The sequence below is a fragment of the Lepidochelys kempii genome, chromosome 25 (genome assembly GCF_965140265.1).
Source record: "Lepidochelys kempii isolate rLepKem1 chromosome 25, rLepKem1.hap2, whole genome shotgun sequence".
Classification (NCBI taxonomy): Eukaryota; Metazoa; Chordata; order Testudines; family Cheloniidae; genus Lepidochelys; species Lepidochelys kempii.
The window spans coordinates 7417443-7433481 of NC_133280.1; the positions used below are offsets into that span (position 1 = coordinate 7417443).

At 50.4% G+C, this 16039-nt stretch overlaps 1 protein-coding gene across 1 annotated transcript in view; it reads right to left on the reverse strand.

Moving 5' to 3' along the window:
- LOC140903232 (uncharacterized) overlaps nucleotides 1-15695 on the reverse strand; it is a 252585-nt gene extending 236890 nt beyond the window's left edge. Inside the window, exon 1 of the mRNA XM_073324186.1 lies at nucleotides 15512-15695. The gene's annotated coding sequence lies outside the window, so the exon portion shown is untranslated. The remainder of the gene's footprint in view (nucleotides 1-15511) is intronic.
- Between the last annotated feature and the right edge of the window lie 344 nt (nucleotides 15696-16039).

Here is a 16039-nt window from a genome sequence, read left to right on the forward strand (position 1 = left end):
TTATAATTTAAATGATGCCAGGAGATTTTTTTTTTTTTTTTTGGTTAAAGATGCATTGTTAAAGATACTTCTTTGTGAATTTGTGAGACTGTTGTCCCATGTCACTCAGGATAGATACTGCAACACAGACTGCAATTCAGAAATAAAGTATCAGAAATCATTCCCTGGGAGTTTATTTTATTCAGCATCTAAAAAAATCCCTTTGTGAGGTTCTCTTTGCTTTTGGCTGGGTGCTGAAGAGGCAGAGTAGTCTGTGGGGTGGGATCAAAGAAAAGATGTCTAAGTCTGGCCCTAAAGAAGCCTTAAATTAAATCAGTTTGGTCCTTCCAGGGGAGATTGTTATTTACAAGAGAGCGACTAGCATTTTCCCAGGATTGCAAGCCCAAGTCAGCAGTGGCTGAATGCTGATACTATCTGAGAGCTGTTTTTTAGTCTATGTGACTTACGTTGTTCCCTTCAAAAATCACCTTCAAATTAGCAGTATCGTTCCCTTTTGCTGGCAGTCTCAGTGGAGAAGCCAGGGCCTGACCGGATCATGGAGACTGGATTCCTCTCTCACCTCTCAGAGGTAATCTTGGCAGAACAAGATTGAGGCACACAGGCCAGGGCAAGATGGGGGGAAACCAGCCTGGCTGTCATTCACACTATCTCTGTTCTGTGGATAAACAGTCTCCACTCCAGGACTGTTGATCTGATACCTTTTCATCAGCCTGAAATTCACATATGAAAGTCTGCTTCCAAAAGCATTGTCCCTGCAGGTACACCTTTCATAGAATCTGCTACAAAATAAACCCGGGGGCAGCAAATGACAGGCAAAATCATTATAGGCCACGAAAAAGGAACTGGGCTGAGAACACTTGCAAACAATGGAAGCAGAGGCTGTTAGCACTTCACCGAATACAACCCTGCTTTCATGAGGAGGAGCATGTCTCACTTTCCCTCTGTGGGGCCACTCACTTCAGACACCCTCCCCCCCACCCCCCAAAGGCCTCGATTCAGCAAAGTACTTGGGCACATGTGCTGAAATCCCAGAGGGAAGAGGCTGTGTGTTTCGCTGAATAGGTCTGGGGTTATTCCCGTGTTTAGAACAAGTCCGTTACAATTAAACCAATTCTCCCCAACCTTCCAGAAGCGCCTCTGTCATTCGGCTGCTGCTCTTCTCCTTCTCCATAGTCAGAGCGCCCCGAGAGCCAAAGGCCATGGCTCTCCTGAGTGCCTTGGATGATCCATCCTAGGTACTTATATGGCCCCATCACTGTCGTATCTGAGCTTCTCACAATTTTTAATACAGTAGGATCCCGTTTATCTGACCCTCCATCAGCTGACCCAGATCAGAGGTGATCTCTCCTGCAACTGCAAGAGAGCGTTGCAGCCTTGCACTTTCCCATCCTCTGGATTATCCAGTCTGGCCCCGGTCCCAATTAAGTCGGATAAAGGGGGTTCGGCTGTGAGCCAGGGAAGTGCGATTATCCCCATTTTAAAGGAAGGGGATTGAGACACAGAACTCCAACCAGATTTGTAAAGGCCCAAGGTCACACAGGAAGTTTGTGGCAGAGGAGAGTCTCCCACCTCCTAGGCTAGTGCCCTAGCCCCGGGGCTGTTGCTCCTTTGACTAGCACACACCTCATACAGTACACTTTAATCAACAGGGAGCTGGCCACTGTATTTGTACAATTGGATTAACCAGGCCGACCCGTGGTCGCCTCTTTACTTGTAACTTTGAGGTCCTGATTCTCCATTGCCCTGTACCGAGTGCAGCCATTCACAGCAGCCCAACGTGAGTGTGAGCTGCTGCCATTCCCTGCTGGGAGCATTTTACACCCAAAATTTTCTCCGGTGCCACTGACTGATCAAAGTCTAGGGAAACAGAAAATCAGCTGAGTCTTTCAGAACTAACTTCAAGCAAATAAAGATCCAATAAAAAATATTACCTCACCTACCCTGTCACTCTCATATCCTGGGATCAACTCGGCTACAACAACACTGCAAACATCAAACAAATGGCCAGCTTGCAGGTCATCAAACAACCCCTTCTGCACAGCAGACATTAAAATGGCAAGTAGACTATTAAATTGGATTTTTCCTTCTATGGAAAGCCACCTTTAATAATAAAACAGGGCTGTCTGAGAAATTGAAAATAGCACCCCAGGTCTGGTTACATTCAATGTGAGCAAACAAGACAGGCCCAACCAGTAATATTTTATACACACATGCACACACGGCTTCAGAAGGGCTAATCTCCCAAAGCTGTGGAAAACTATGAATGAAATTGATTGGGATGAAAAATTTTGCTGGAAAAATGTGATTGAAAAAAGGGGGAAATAAGATAGCAATCAGTATACATTAGAAGTTGTGGAGTGTATAAAATTGATAAGGGAAGCTAAAGGTATCAGGGAATACTCCTTAGCTGACAAGGTTAAGGACAAAAGGAGGAGTTTAAGTATATTAGGAACAAAAGAAGTTCTAGTTTAGGCCCATTGCTAGATGGAAATGGTAAAACTTAATAATGATGCAGAAAAGGCAGAAGTGTTCAATAAATATTTCTGTTCTGTATACTGTATTTGGAAAGAAGAAGGATGATATTCTTGTATTGCATGAGGATGATGTACTACATTCCAGTCCGTTAGTAACTAAGGAGGATGTTAAACATCATGTACTAAGGACAAATGTTTTTAGATCAGCAGGCCTGTAAAACTTGCATTCAAGATTTCTAAAAGAGCTGGATGAGGAGATCTCTAGCCCACTAGTGTTAATTTTCAATAACTCTTGGAATACTGAGAAAATTCCAGAAGACTTGTAGAGTGCTGATACTGTGCCAATACTGAAAAAAAGGACAAGCGGGATGATCTCGGTAATTATAGGCCAGTTAGCCTAACATCAATCCTGAGCAAAACAATGGAAAAGCTAATAGGAGGTTTAATCAATAAAGAACTAAAGGATAGGAATATAATTAAGGTCAGACAATGTGGTTTTATGGAAAGTAGGACCTGTCAAACAAATCTGATTTCATTCTTTGATGAGATTACAAGTTTGGCTGAGAAAGTTAACTGTGTAAATACAGTATACTCAGACTTTCGTAAGGCATTTGACATTCTGATTAAAAAAATAGCACTACACAATATCACTAAAGCACACGGTAGGGTTAAGAATTAGCTAAGTGATAGATCTCAAAAGTAGTTGTCAATAGTGACTGGATTACAGCGTACAAGTACCTTCAGGCGGAGTGAATACCAGGTACTCAATGGCTCGTTAGTGGAGAAAGGCAGAACAAGAACCAACACTTGGAAGCTGAAGCCAGACAAATTCAAATTCGCAATGTAGACACAAATTTTTAAACTTCGTGGGTGATTAACCGCTGGAACAAACTACTAAGGGCAGTGGTGGATTCGCCATTCCTTGAGGTCTTCAGATCCAGACTAGATGCCTTTTTGGAAGAGATGATTTAGCCAAACTCAAGTTATTGGGCTCAGTACAGGAGTAACTGGAAGAAATGTAATGACCTGTGATATACAAGAGATCAGACAAGAGGTTCTAATGGTCTCTTCTGGCCTCAACCTCCAGGAATACAAGCAGTGCCATGTCAGGATGGTTTGGCCTGTTAGGGGGCCCCTGTAGCCTGCTTTGGTTAGGGGAGTAGCTTGTTTTTCATGTTACTTTGTGAGGTTTTGTTTGAAGAATAAACTGTATCTCGAAGGAAGGGCCTGGACAGACTCTGGGCAAGGTGCTTAGTCCTTCCGGGGCTAGGGAAACAGGTCAGTAGCCTTACAAGCACCTAGGTTAAACAACAGACAAATATGTGCAAGCTCATATTGCAGAATCCAGTGTGACAAATAACATCCAATTTGCAAGCCTTGGAGCTATGGGCTGCTAGGTCTGCTGCAAGGGACAGAGACTCCAAGAGGCAGAGCTTTGATCTCGCTTCTAAATGTGGAGGTGAAAATATTGGGCCAGATCCTCTGGTAACTTAGGACAGCTTTGCATCCTGCCGTGGACACAAAGGTGAGCTAAAGCCAGCTCATCTGAGCACAGGAGGGTCTCCCCTACGTACATGGACCCTTGGGTAGCACACAGCTGCTGAGACAGTGCATGTGGCCAGGGGAAAGGACGACAGAGCAGTGGGCATGCCTAAGGCCAGGGCTAGAGTCATAGGGCTGTCAACACTCCAGGATTGACCGGGAGTCTCCAGGAATTAAAGATTAACCTTTAATGAAAGATTAGGTCATGTGATGAAACCTCCAGGAATACGTCCAACCAAAAGTGGCAACCCTTCTAATGTGTCCCTACGCCCTGGCAATCCCTGGCTGCTATAGGGAGCAAATGCAAATCAGAAGCCACGTGATGGCAGATTTTTCTATTCTTGGGGTTGAAACACCTGGCCTGTGCTTTTCTATAATGTCTCACAGCCCCATCCCATCCCTTTGCACCTGCCTGTGCCGATCTTATGGGAGCTGGCTGAGCCTGGGGCCACCCACACACCTTTCAGGCTTGGCAACGCACAAAAAACAGCCACCACAGTGCTTCATATTCTAGGGAAGGTTTGTCACCTAAGAGCTATTTCCTTAGAGGGGACGTACGTACGGGCTGGGATTGCCTTTTTGTTCTGTGTTTGTACAGCGCCAAGGACAATGGGGTGCTGGGCCACAACCGGGGCCCCAGGGTGCTCTCACATGATGAATAATATGTAATAGGAAAGGGTAGAAATTACAACATGTTCTCAATGATCCTCCCGGGGAGCTACAAAGCTAATAGCTGACTGGCTTGGGGAGGTTTTTACTTTTGCTAAGGGCCAAGCAGCGCCTGGTTAGGTAGCAAGTACAGAATCATAGACATAGAGGGCTGGAAGGGACCTCAAGAGGTCCTCTAGTCCAGCCCCAAGTGCTGAGACAGGATTAAAAATGACTCCTTATAAAACAAGCCTCAGGCTCACTTTCCCAGTCCCTCAGCTTGCCCTGCACAGAGAGAGGGGGAGTGAAAGATATTTAGTTAATGATAAACAGGCACATCAGGATCAGATCAGGAGAGAGGTAAATAGTGGTGTCCCCCATGGGTCTGTACTGGGATCAGTCCTATTCAACATCTTCATAAATGATCTGGAAAAAAGGGGTAAACAGTGAGGGGGCAAAATTCACAGATGTTACAAAACTACTCAAGATAGTTAAGACCCAGGCAGACTGCGAAGAGCTACAAAGAGATCTCACAAAACTGGATGTCTGGGAAACAAAATGGCAGGTGAAATTCAATGTTGATAAATGCAAAGTAATGCACATTGGAAAACATCATCCCAACTATACATATACAATGATGGGGTCTAAATTAGCTGTTACCACTCAAGAAAGAGATCTTGGAGTCTGTGGATCGTTCTCTGAAAACATCCACTCGATGTGCAGCGGCAGTTAAAAAAACTAACCGAATGTTGGGAATCATTAAGAAAGGGACGGATAATAAGACAGAAAATATCATGTTGCCTCTATATAAATCCATGGTGCGCTCACATCTTGAATACTGTGTGCAGATATGGCTGGCCCATCTCAAAAAAGATATATTGGAATTGGAAAAGGTTCAGAAAGGGGCAACAAAAATGATGAGGGGGATGGAACAGCTTCCATATGAGGAGAGATGAATAAAACTGCAACTTTTTGTCTTGGAAAAGAGACGACTAAGGGGGGATATGATGGAGGACTGTAAAATCAGGACTAATGTAGAGAAAGTAAAGAAGGCAGTGTTACTTACTCCTCATAACCAGGGGTCACCAAATGAAATTAATAGGCAGCAGGTTTAAAACAAACAAAAGGAAGTATTTCTTCACACAACGCACAGTCAATCTGTGGAACTCTTTGCCAGAGGATTTTGTGAAGGCCAAGAGTATAATAGAGTTAAAAAAAAAACTAGATAAATGCATGGATAGGTCCATTAATGGCTATTAGCCTGGGTGGGCAAGGATGGTGTCCCTAGCCTCTGTTTGCCAGAAGCTGGGAATGGGCGACAGGGCATGGATAACTTCATGATTACCTGTTCTGTTCATTCCCTCTGAAGCAGTGGTTCTCAATCAAGAGTACATGTACCCCTGGGGGTACACAGAGGTCTTCCTGGGGATACATCAACTCACCTCGATATTTGCCTAGTTTTACAACAGGCTACATCAAAAACACTAGCAAAGTCAGAACAAACTAAAATTCCATATAGACAAAATGAGAAAGTCAGCAATTTTTCAATAACAGTATGCTGTGACGCTTCTGTATTTTTATGTCTGATTTTGTAAGCAAGTAGTTTTTAAGTGAGGTGAAACCTGGGGCTACACAAGACAAATCAGACTCCTGAAAGGGGTACATCAGTCTGGAAAGGTTGAGAGCCACTGCTCTGAAGCACCTGGCATTGGCGTCTGTCAGAAGACAGGACACTGGGCTAGATGGACCTTTGGTCTGACCCAGTATGGCCGTTCTTACGTTATCACGGTGGTGGACTTTATCCACCTTCACTTGAGTCAATGCTTGGTTACTAGCTGCCATCTGGAGAGATCACAGGGAGGCCAGAAGAGCTCTCTGAGTAGCTTAGGAACATCAGCGGGAGGCATCAGCAGGAGGCACCTATCCAACAAGAGCTGGAGCAAGACCCCCAGCTTATTGCAAAGAGACCTCTGAATGGCCATCAAATGGTAACTGCTCTCAGTCACTACTGGCTTAGGCCAGATTCCAACCAGCTAAGTAAGCAGGCATGGCTCTTTTGTCACATATTTACTGATAAGCAAAGGCTTGTCCTCTGCCATTGACCTTTTCACTAACACCCTCAGAAAGCCACCTGGGTGGGGTGCGGACTGACGGTGTCGTTCCTATGCTTCGGCTGTGGCATTTTGGTGCCATGGAGCTCTGAGCTGAGCCACCATCCAGGGTAAGATCTCCCCACACACCCTCCTTTCATCTGTGTACCTGGGGCCTGGCAGCATTGAAGCGTAAGGCGCAATCCAAGATGGCGACACATAGAGGGCCGTAGAGTTGCTCTTTACCTCAGAAAGGTCCCAGCTTTCAGTGAAGAATCGACACCACAAAGGGTTTAAACACATGGTAACTAGGAATGATAGTGAACTTGAATTTCAGAGGGATGCAAACCTCAGAGTGAATGACCAAGCCTAGCAATTCGGAGCAGGGAAGAGCGCAAACCACTGTTGGTTAACCCCTTCCACCATCCCTGTGGCAGAAGGTCTAACTCTTCAGGGCGGGGACTGTCCACTAGTACATTAGTACAGCACCTGGCACAACGGTGCCCCGCTCTTAGTTGGCTCTGAGGCAATACCATAATAAGCAGGATTTATAATAGTAATTTCAAAGTGAGTCTCTCGTGCCATGGGCCAGCGAAGGGGATTGTGTAAGACCTGCTTAGACACTCCTCAGTGACACAACGGGCTGAAACAGCTCCATCTGTCAAGGCTAGTTAAAGACATCTTCATTCATGGATCAATCACATGACAGGTATTGGTGATTCAGAAAGCTGTGGATTCAGAAGAGGGCTTCTGTCTGAATCACTTCTGGCCAGTGCCCCAGCAGGGCGTTAGGGGCACTATGCTTCTGAAGGGGCCATGCTTCAGAGGGCATCTAAAAGTCAAATCCTGCACGTTTCTGGGCATGAAGATCCCTTGAGCCTTCCCTGAAGAAGGAGCTTTCCCCTCATTGTCCTGGTCAAATTCCAGTTGGGGTCACCACCTCTTCCCTCTCTAAATTCCCCTGTGCAGTTTGAATTGTTCACAGCACTCTTCACTTCCGAGTGTCACGGCGTGCCATATCTCTACTGCTGTGCTCCATTTCCAGGGTGAGCCTGGGATCCTTCGGGCTGAAACACATTGGGTAAAGATCAAATATCCGAGCTTGATTCTGCCACTATACTCTATGAGAAGCGCCTTATTCAAGCAGTCCTACTCAAGTTAGTGGGGCTTTTTGCAGGGTAAGGTACTAGGCAAAAAACATAGTAAAAATCAAATCATTATTATTATTTTATACAGTTTAGCCAATGTTGAGCCACAATTCATTAAGACTTGAAGGGTTTTTCCTTAACTCACACCTTTTAGGCCAAGGAGTTGCAACACCCATACGCAATCTCTCTCTCTCACAGCTGGGCACACGCACAAAGCCATGAGTTGAACACAGAGTTCATCCATGCAGCAAGCCTGAAAACCCATTACAAAGTCATTCGCTCCTGGCAGTTTCCCTGTGCTCCATCCAGGGCTTAAATGAAACAAGGCTTCCAGGCAAGGAATAGATAAGCCTTCTGAAACACTGAAGGATCTTCTGATCCATTGGGCCCTCCATACACACAGCTCGGAGAGATGGTCAGAAAGATGGAAAAACTCTTTGCTTTCACCTGAGTCAAACCTTGCAACAATTTTCATTCCAAATCATAATAGATTTATGTACAGCCCTCCTGCATCTGATCTTTGACCCCCAGATACCAGGGACACCCTCCGGTGGTCAGCATCTAATGGTAATTAACAGATCCAGATCCATGCAGCAGTAGATACCTAGGGAGCTCCTGTCTGGGCCTGTCACTCATCTGCATTGTGGTCTGTGAACCAGATGTTCCAGAGAGCTCAGGACTGAATTTTCAGGTGCTCAGCATGCACTGTTGGGTCCAGAGTTTCCAAAGATTTTCCATCTGGGCATGTTAGGTCCAGGATGGGTGCTGAGCCCATGTGAAGATCTACCCCTTCATGTCACATTGGGAGCAGAGCACTTGGGTGGGAGCCTGACTGGGATGTGAATCTGTCCCTGAATGGGATGTATAAAGTTTCCTGTGAAAAGCCAAGCAAGATTCCCGAGCTCTTCCTGGATGCACTTTCCAAATTTGAAGTGTGATCATTACTAGAAATGAAACATGCTTTTCCCCCTCCCGATGACGGCTTCACAGAAGGGTGGGGTTTTATCACAGCCGATGCAGCTGGGAGGAAAATGAATTCAAGCCAGGGCTCTGTGCAGGGGTGCCGGAACGGGATGGGCATGAGGGGGGGTCTGGGGGCCATGGGCCTCCCCATTTTTAAAAGAGGGAGGGCTATGCCCTTCCACTTTTTATTGGTCCTAAGGTTGAGAGATGGGGGGAGGGGATGGGGTCTCAGGGAGCAAGGAGCAGCATGGGGGCGCCTCAGGGAAAAGGGGCAGTGCGGGGGCAAGGCCTCAGGGGGGAAGGGGCGGGGCGGGGCCACAGTTCAGGTGCCGGTGGCCCCACACTGTTGGGAAAAGGAAGCTTCCCCCGCCCCTGGCTCTGTGTAATGGTGTGATACGATCACTAAATGAACGCTCCACTCCACTGGGAACGGAAGCCTTAGCACCAATGCAACCGTGATATAATGAGCTTGAATCTTTCCGTCAGAGCTAATATTTTCCCCTGGCAGATCGAACCTCCCTAAACACCTTGGAGCCAAACTAGTGGACAGCAGCCGCTTGGCTCCCATTCAGCTCCTGGGGCTGGTTTCTAAATGGAGATTTGAACATCACAGGCAGAGGATTATAAACCCGCTTGCTTGATCCGTAACAGACAAACAAGGTTTTCAACACCCAACACTGGGTCAGCTACCAAAGCGTACCGTGTTTTTACAGCTGCTTGCGAAAGAGGCTGGCAGTGGTGCGTGCAGACCTTTCGGGAGTCGTGGGAGGAGAGGGTCCAGTGATTTCAACAGAATTGCCAGGACTCCCACGCTCAGCAATCGAGGCCCTACCCTAATTCCCATGGGGCAGAGCAGCGCAGGTCACGTTACACGCACCAGAGCCTTAGGATGTGCCCAGCACTTTGGAAACAACTCACCGGCAATATCACCCCGTGTTACAGGCTCAAAGCACCAAAGAGGGCCCTGGCTGGGGGACTGGATTGGACTGGGACGCAGGAGACCTCAACTCTATTCCTGACTGTGACCTTAAATGAGTCCTTTGTTTCCACTCCCACCCTTTGTCTCTCAATCCTTTCAGACTGGAAGCTCTTTGGGGCAGGGACTAATGCCAAGGGCCCCAATCTTGGGCTATTTATATACCAGACTACAGATAATCAAGACATCTATGAACACCAGTGAGCAGTACTGTCGTGGAGAGCACATGGTACTGGAAAGGCTCCTGGGTGGTCATTTCTGGGCTAATGCACAGTGTCTGTGGGCCAGCATGTCTGGCCGAGGGGGCAGGGAGGTCTGATGTGCAGGGGTGGGAAGGTTTCTATTTCTCTGTCTGTTCTAACATTTTTGACTTTTTCAGTTGACGTCAGCAGCAAAGGGCACGGGGTGAAAATAGAATCCAGGTCTCTGAGCAGCCGTTTGAGTCACACCACCCCTGGGGCGAGAGCTGTATCCAAAGGCAGGTGTGTCACATACCAAGACAGAGCCCCGGCTGCATGCTCTCTAGTTCCTAGGTTTCGTTTTCACACTCTATTCGCCGAAACACCAGCAGTCCCATCCCCTTCCCTCCCACTCGGTCCTTTCTCCCTTTCCGACCACCGCTTTGTGTTTCATCAGTTATGCATCGAGTTTGGACCCATTCCCTTGCCCGGGCACCCACTCTGAACTCTACCTCACTTCAGTGGGGCTTCTCCTCTCTCTCCACTACGCCACTTCAATTAAAAGTTGATGGGATGGGACAGTGTTTAATTTGTGCCAGGGCTGCCAGAGCTGAGCCCCGGCACCTCTAGGCCTGGCAGTTCCTAGCCCCGGCACCTCTGGGATTGGTGCATCAGTTATGAATGTAGAAGAATGGCTTGAGCCCTGGCACCTCTTTCATTACAAATTAAGCACTGGGATCGGGATACACTGCTGGCGAGAGATGCCTGGAGACTCAGAGCCTCACTTTATCCACAGAACAGTCAAGCTTTTCCATGTCCCCTCCAGCCAAAGTGGCTCTGGAGGGACCCAGGCTTCGGGCCCATTCTTCCTGGATTGCCCTCCCCTTGCCTTCTGCTAAGGCTTCCAGCAAAAGGGGTCTGGTAGGGCCAGGTGCAGTGGTGACTCTTGTGACAAGGATGCCTACAAGGCATGCCACTCAAACCATCATAGAATCATAGGACCGGAAGGGACCTCGAGAGGTCATCTAGTCCAGTCCCCTGCAGTTTCCTGCAGCTCCTCAGAAGACAACTTACTCCCAGCCTGGGGCACATTCTCGCCAGCCACCTTGAGCGGACGTTCTCCAGGCCCTGAGCTGTGAAGAGTGACATTCTGTGCCACTGAGTGGGATGGGGGACGAGCCAGCCAGCCAACACACAACGCCGGATGGCCTTAGGGCTGGCAAGTCCTCAGGGAACAGTGGCTGCCCCTGGAGCGGTGGGAGGGTGGGAAGGGGAAATAGAAGCTGCAGCGTGTCACTGAGGACAACAGAGCAGAGTCCCCCTTCCGGAGGTATTCGCTACGCAACTGAACGAGGGAGGTAGCTCGGGGGAACAGCACCCAGTCGGAGCAGGAGCCCACGGGGGCTGAGCTCCAGCAGGGTGCTTAGAGGGGGCAGAGGGTGGTGCTAGGACAGCGCTCAAGGAGATCAGCTCTTGCGTTCCCCTCCCCAGCGTCACCAGGATAAGAACACAATCTGCGACGCAGTCAAGGGGCCGAGAAGGAGCATGGCCGTGGAGCCACGAAGAAGGCAAAAGCAACACATTCCCCTGCTCCAGCCTGACCGGTTTGGCAGGATGCTCCGAGCCTGGCCTCTGCGACTGGCTCCGGGGCTCTGTGTGTGACATCAGGGCCCCAGGGCAGTTGCTGTGGTAAAGGCGGAGATGTTAGCAGAGGGCATTTCTGGGGCAGCACCGGGGGCGCAGTGGTGCCCTGGCCTTGCCTTCTTTTTCCTGGGCGTGCCTCTTGCACGGACGGTTGGACATGAGGGTAACCTAGCAGCCTTCACCGTGGCTCTGTGCCACGTTGGCCAGCTCTGAGTCTGCCTTCAACATACCGCAGCCTTCACAGGTCAGAAAGCTGGGCCCTCAGCATAGGAGGGGTTTTGCAATGGGGTGCTTGCTTTTCCCCACCCTTGCCTCCCACGTCACCCCCTCAGAGCCCTCTGGGCAGTCACTGCTGTTACAGCAGCCCGGTATTGAAAGAGCCCCGGAGGTTCAGACCCTCAGAGCGGGGAAAGCAGTGGAGGGATTTTTCATTAGATCCAGGTGTAATCATACCTCATGGCCCTGCAGCCTGGGGGTGAAGGGAGGCTGTGGACTAATTAACTGGGTTAAAGGGCCAGCTTCTCTGCTGTTGGAAACAATTAACACCCATTAACCCTCCCACCCCACCCCAGCGAGTTACACCAGGATCTGGCCCAGTGAGTCCAGGGGCAAGAGGCTGTTTTATTCAGCCATACATTCCAACCATGCCATTCTAGCTGGCGTTTTCACCCGAAGCGCCCTATAGGTCCCGGCTCGCTCCATGTTGGGCCCACGGCAGCACCTAAAGGCGCTGGGACTGGGTGACCGGTGGGGACAGACAACACAGGGGAGAGCCAGGTTTATACACACAGCTGTTTCAATGGATGGATTCGCCCCCTAACCCTAGCTCTGCACTTAGGGTGACCAGATAGAAAGTGTGAAAATCAGAACAGGGGGTGGGGGACATCTGGTCACCCTATCCGCACTGCACATCAAACCCTGGACTCAGGATGGGCCATTTACAAAGCACAAACCCATGGCTTTATTGAAGCCACTAACTTAATGCTGGCTATTCCTACGTGCCAGGAGATGGTGCTCGGTTAGCTAACTCCATACCCACAGACATCGCTTTCCTATCGCTCTCCTGTCACACTCAGCATCCGAATCCTGGAGCCAGCTCCCACTACTGTGCTGTGAGCCCCTCCCGCTGGGCTAGGGAGGGATCAAGACTGGAACGTGCTGGGATTCAGGATTCCAGGGCAGGGCAGGCCCCTCCACTATGGCTGGCTAAACCAGGTTCTGAAGACTGGTTTCCAAACTCCTTTGCAACAGGGCCAGGCTACACAGTCAGGAAAGTGCTTTGGCATCCTCCAGAGGAGTTGTGCTTTGCCAGGAAAACCCTTCACCCGGGGAAAAGTAACCCGAGGAACACACCCACTATAAAGCACGGGCCTGAGGCACCAGGAGAACGTCGTGTCCCTGACACTGCACCCGAGAATTCTCTTGCCCCACCACTTTATAATTCTGCCTGGGAGGCTCTTGTAGCTAAGGCTTGAGCCTGGCAAGCGGAAGCTTTGGGTCCAGTTCCTAGCTTTCCGACTGACTCCCTGCAGAGCTTATGGCAGGGAGAAAGGCCAGGGAGGGTTTATTTTTAATGCAGTGAAGCTCCTAGGGTCATGCAACCAAGCCACGAACCCCTGAGTCCTGGCTCCCAGTTCTCTCCTCCCACCACTACGCTCTTCTGCCAGACAGAGCTCAACACCACTTTACGTCACCGCCCGCACCGAGCTTAGAGAGCATTGGGATCTCGAAGGGGCAGAGAGACTCACGCTAGCAGGGCTAGAGCGAGCAGGCTCAGAATTGCATCGCCGCTCAGGCTCCCAGGCCTTGGGTGAGTTTAAGTGCCCAGGCGGCAACATCCACGTTACCACAGTTAGCGCTCCTCGCGCGAGCCTCTTCGCCCGGACCGGGGAGCTCGCGGGCAGCTGCAGCGCGGAGACACCCCCCCCATGCGATACAGAAGCACCCCGGGCCGACAGGCCGAGTCACGCGTGAAGCTTCTGTCTTGCCGCCAAGCCTCCCGGCCTCTGCTGGGAGACTTTTGCATCCAACCCACCCACAGCGATTCTGTGCTTTAAATCGTTGCTAAGGCAGGGACAAGATTCTAAGTAAGAGAGAGAAAGGGGCCCATCCCCCTGCACGGAGAAGGGAGCTGAGAAAGCGTGTGCGGCTGGATGGTTCTCTCAGGTTTCTTCTTGCCCAGAGCGAGAAGTTAGCTTTGCAGCAAACAAACACCCACCAGTCACCTGTGTCAGTGGCCTTCCAGCTGACAGTACAATTCTGTGTGTGGCAAGCTTGCACCCTTTCTAAGCTTCTCCTTCCTGAGCCAGTGGGGAGCAACATGCTCATCACAGCTCACGACTCTCTGGGCCTCCTCTGCACCACATCACCACCTGCTGTGCAGAGTCGTCGGGCTCCTTGGCCAACGTTTGCCCGTGATGGTCTTGGCACGAGCCAGCCACGGGCCCAAGCTGCTCAAGAGAGACCCTGGCCTGGCACAGCAGGGTGGAGGGTGAGACAGGAATGGCAAAGCGAAGGGCACGGCGGGTCAGGGCTGACGGTTGACCTCGCCCTTTGAGACCAGGTGGTCGAGCAGCGTGAGAAGCCGCCTGGTTTGTGCTGCGTCGCTCTCCCAGTATTGCCAGCCGCAAGGGATCAAAAGGCACTAGTCGGATCCCCCAGAAAGCCAAGACACGCATTTTTTAAAACGACCATGTTGTGTTTGCTGCTCTGGCTTTCCACTGTTGAACTTCCCCCGCCCATCCTCAGCGGGTGTCTGAGCCATGCTTCATGGTGCCTGTCCCAGATGTACTGGGGAGCGGATTTCAGCTTCCCCTCCCACCCTGCACGAGTTCTCACCCCCGCCTCTGTCCCTCCCCCGCTGCCCCCAACCTCCAAGTCAATCCTGTTCCCCCGCCCAGCACTCACATCTACCTGCCCTTCCCCCCCATCAATTCAGCCCCCACCCAGCTTTGTATCTGCCCAACCCAGGCCCATGAGTTCAGCTACCCCAACCTCTACCCTCCTCCTGGGTTCTATCTCCTGAATCCTCACCCCCCATTAAGGGAACAGGACACTGGCAGCCCCTGAGTGTGCTGTTTGGTCACTGATGTTTCCCTCCCTGCAAGTTGTGGAGGAGCAGAATCAATAAGGGAACTTCAGTGTGCATCTGAGCGAGGGGTGCACCAACCCACCCATTCAGGCCCTGTGACAAGCCCCTAGAGACCACGGTGATGGGAGCAGACAACTTCCAGATGAGACGGAGAGCTCTCCGGTTAGATCCACCGCAGTGCACAGGCCAAGCTCTGTGGAGGGCCCAGAATCGAAGCAATGCCGGGGAGGTGGGTCTGAATAAAAGTGACTAGGCCGAGTGGACAGGGCCATGAGTGGGGTGCTGAAGGTCAGCGTCGAGGTGCATAGGTACACTTTTCTGGAGGGGAGCAGGGACCTAGCTGCTGGCTGTGCGTGCTCCATGCAGCTGCACAGATCCCTCAGTCTGTCAGCTAAGCCCCAGACTTTGCCCCGCAGGGACACCCCTGCTGCTAATGATTGGATGTGGAAGGTGCTAGAAAAGCCTCCGACAAATATAAGTCACACTACGCATTAGAACATTCTGTAGCCCAGCAGAAGTTGGCCGGGGCAGGAATTTCTAGAATTGGGCTGGTTCTGCAGAGGACACTCACGTCCCCTCCTTGAGCCTGCGTCTCCGCCCGCTGACAGGTGTTTGGCAGAGGGTGGAGGGCCTCCTGCCCGCTCCGTGCTCATGGACACCACAACGTCATCGCCCTGCCCCTCCCCACAAATACCCTCCCTGTGAATCACTCTCTGTCTGCCACATTTCAGCTGATGGGCACGGCCGCCTGCGTACCTCGCTAAGCTCCCTGCTCTGGGCGGGCGTCCGACCTGGCTGTCAGTCCAGCCCTTCAGCTTTTCCGGGGCAAGCCATGTGAGAAGACTGAGGCTGGCTACTGGGTGGGAAGCATTTCTGAGCTGTGTCTCCAGAGACGGAGCGGCATGATGACAGGTTTCAGAGGAGCGGCCGTGTTAGTCTGTATCCGCAAAAAGAAAAGGAGGACTTGTGGCACCTTAGAGACTAACCAATTTATCTGAGCATAAGCTTTCGTGAGCTACAGCTCCCTTCATGGGATTAATTTGTTCGTCTCTAAGGTGCCACAAGTCCTCCTTTTCTTTTTGAGCTGCATGAGTTCATAGATGTGCCGGTGTCTCCTGCCATCTCCAGGCCGCTGCTGGGCAGTGCAGCGCCTGACGGAAGCGGGCAGCAAGCAAGGCACTCTGCATTCAAATTAGAGCACCAAGCTAAGGAGGGCTGGCTGCCGTGACCAGACTTCTCTTTAGAGATTCCCCCCTGCAGCATATATTGCAATCGACGTCCTCA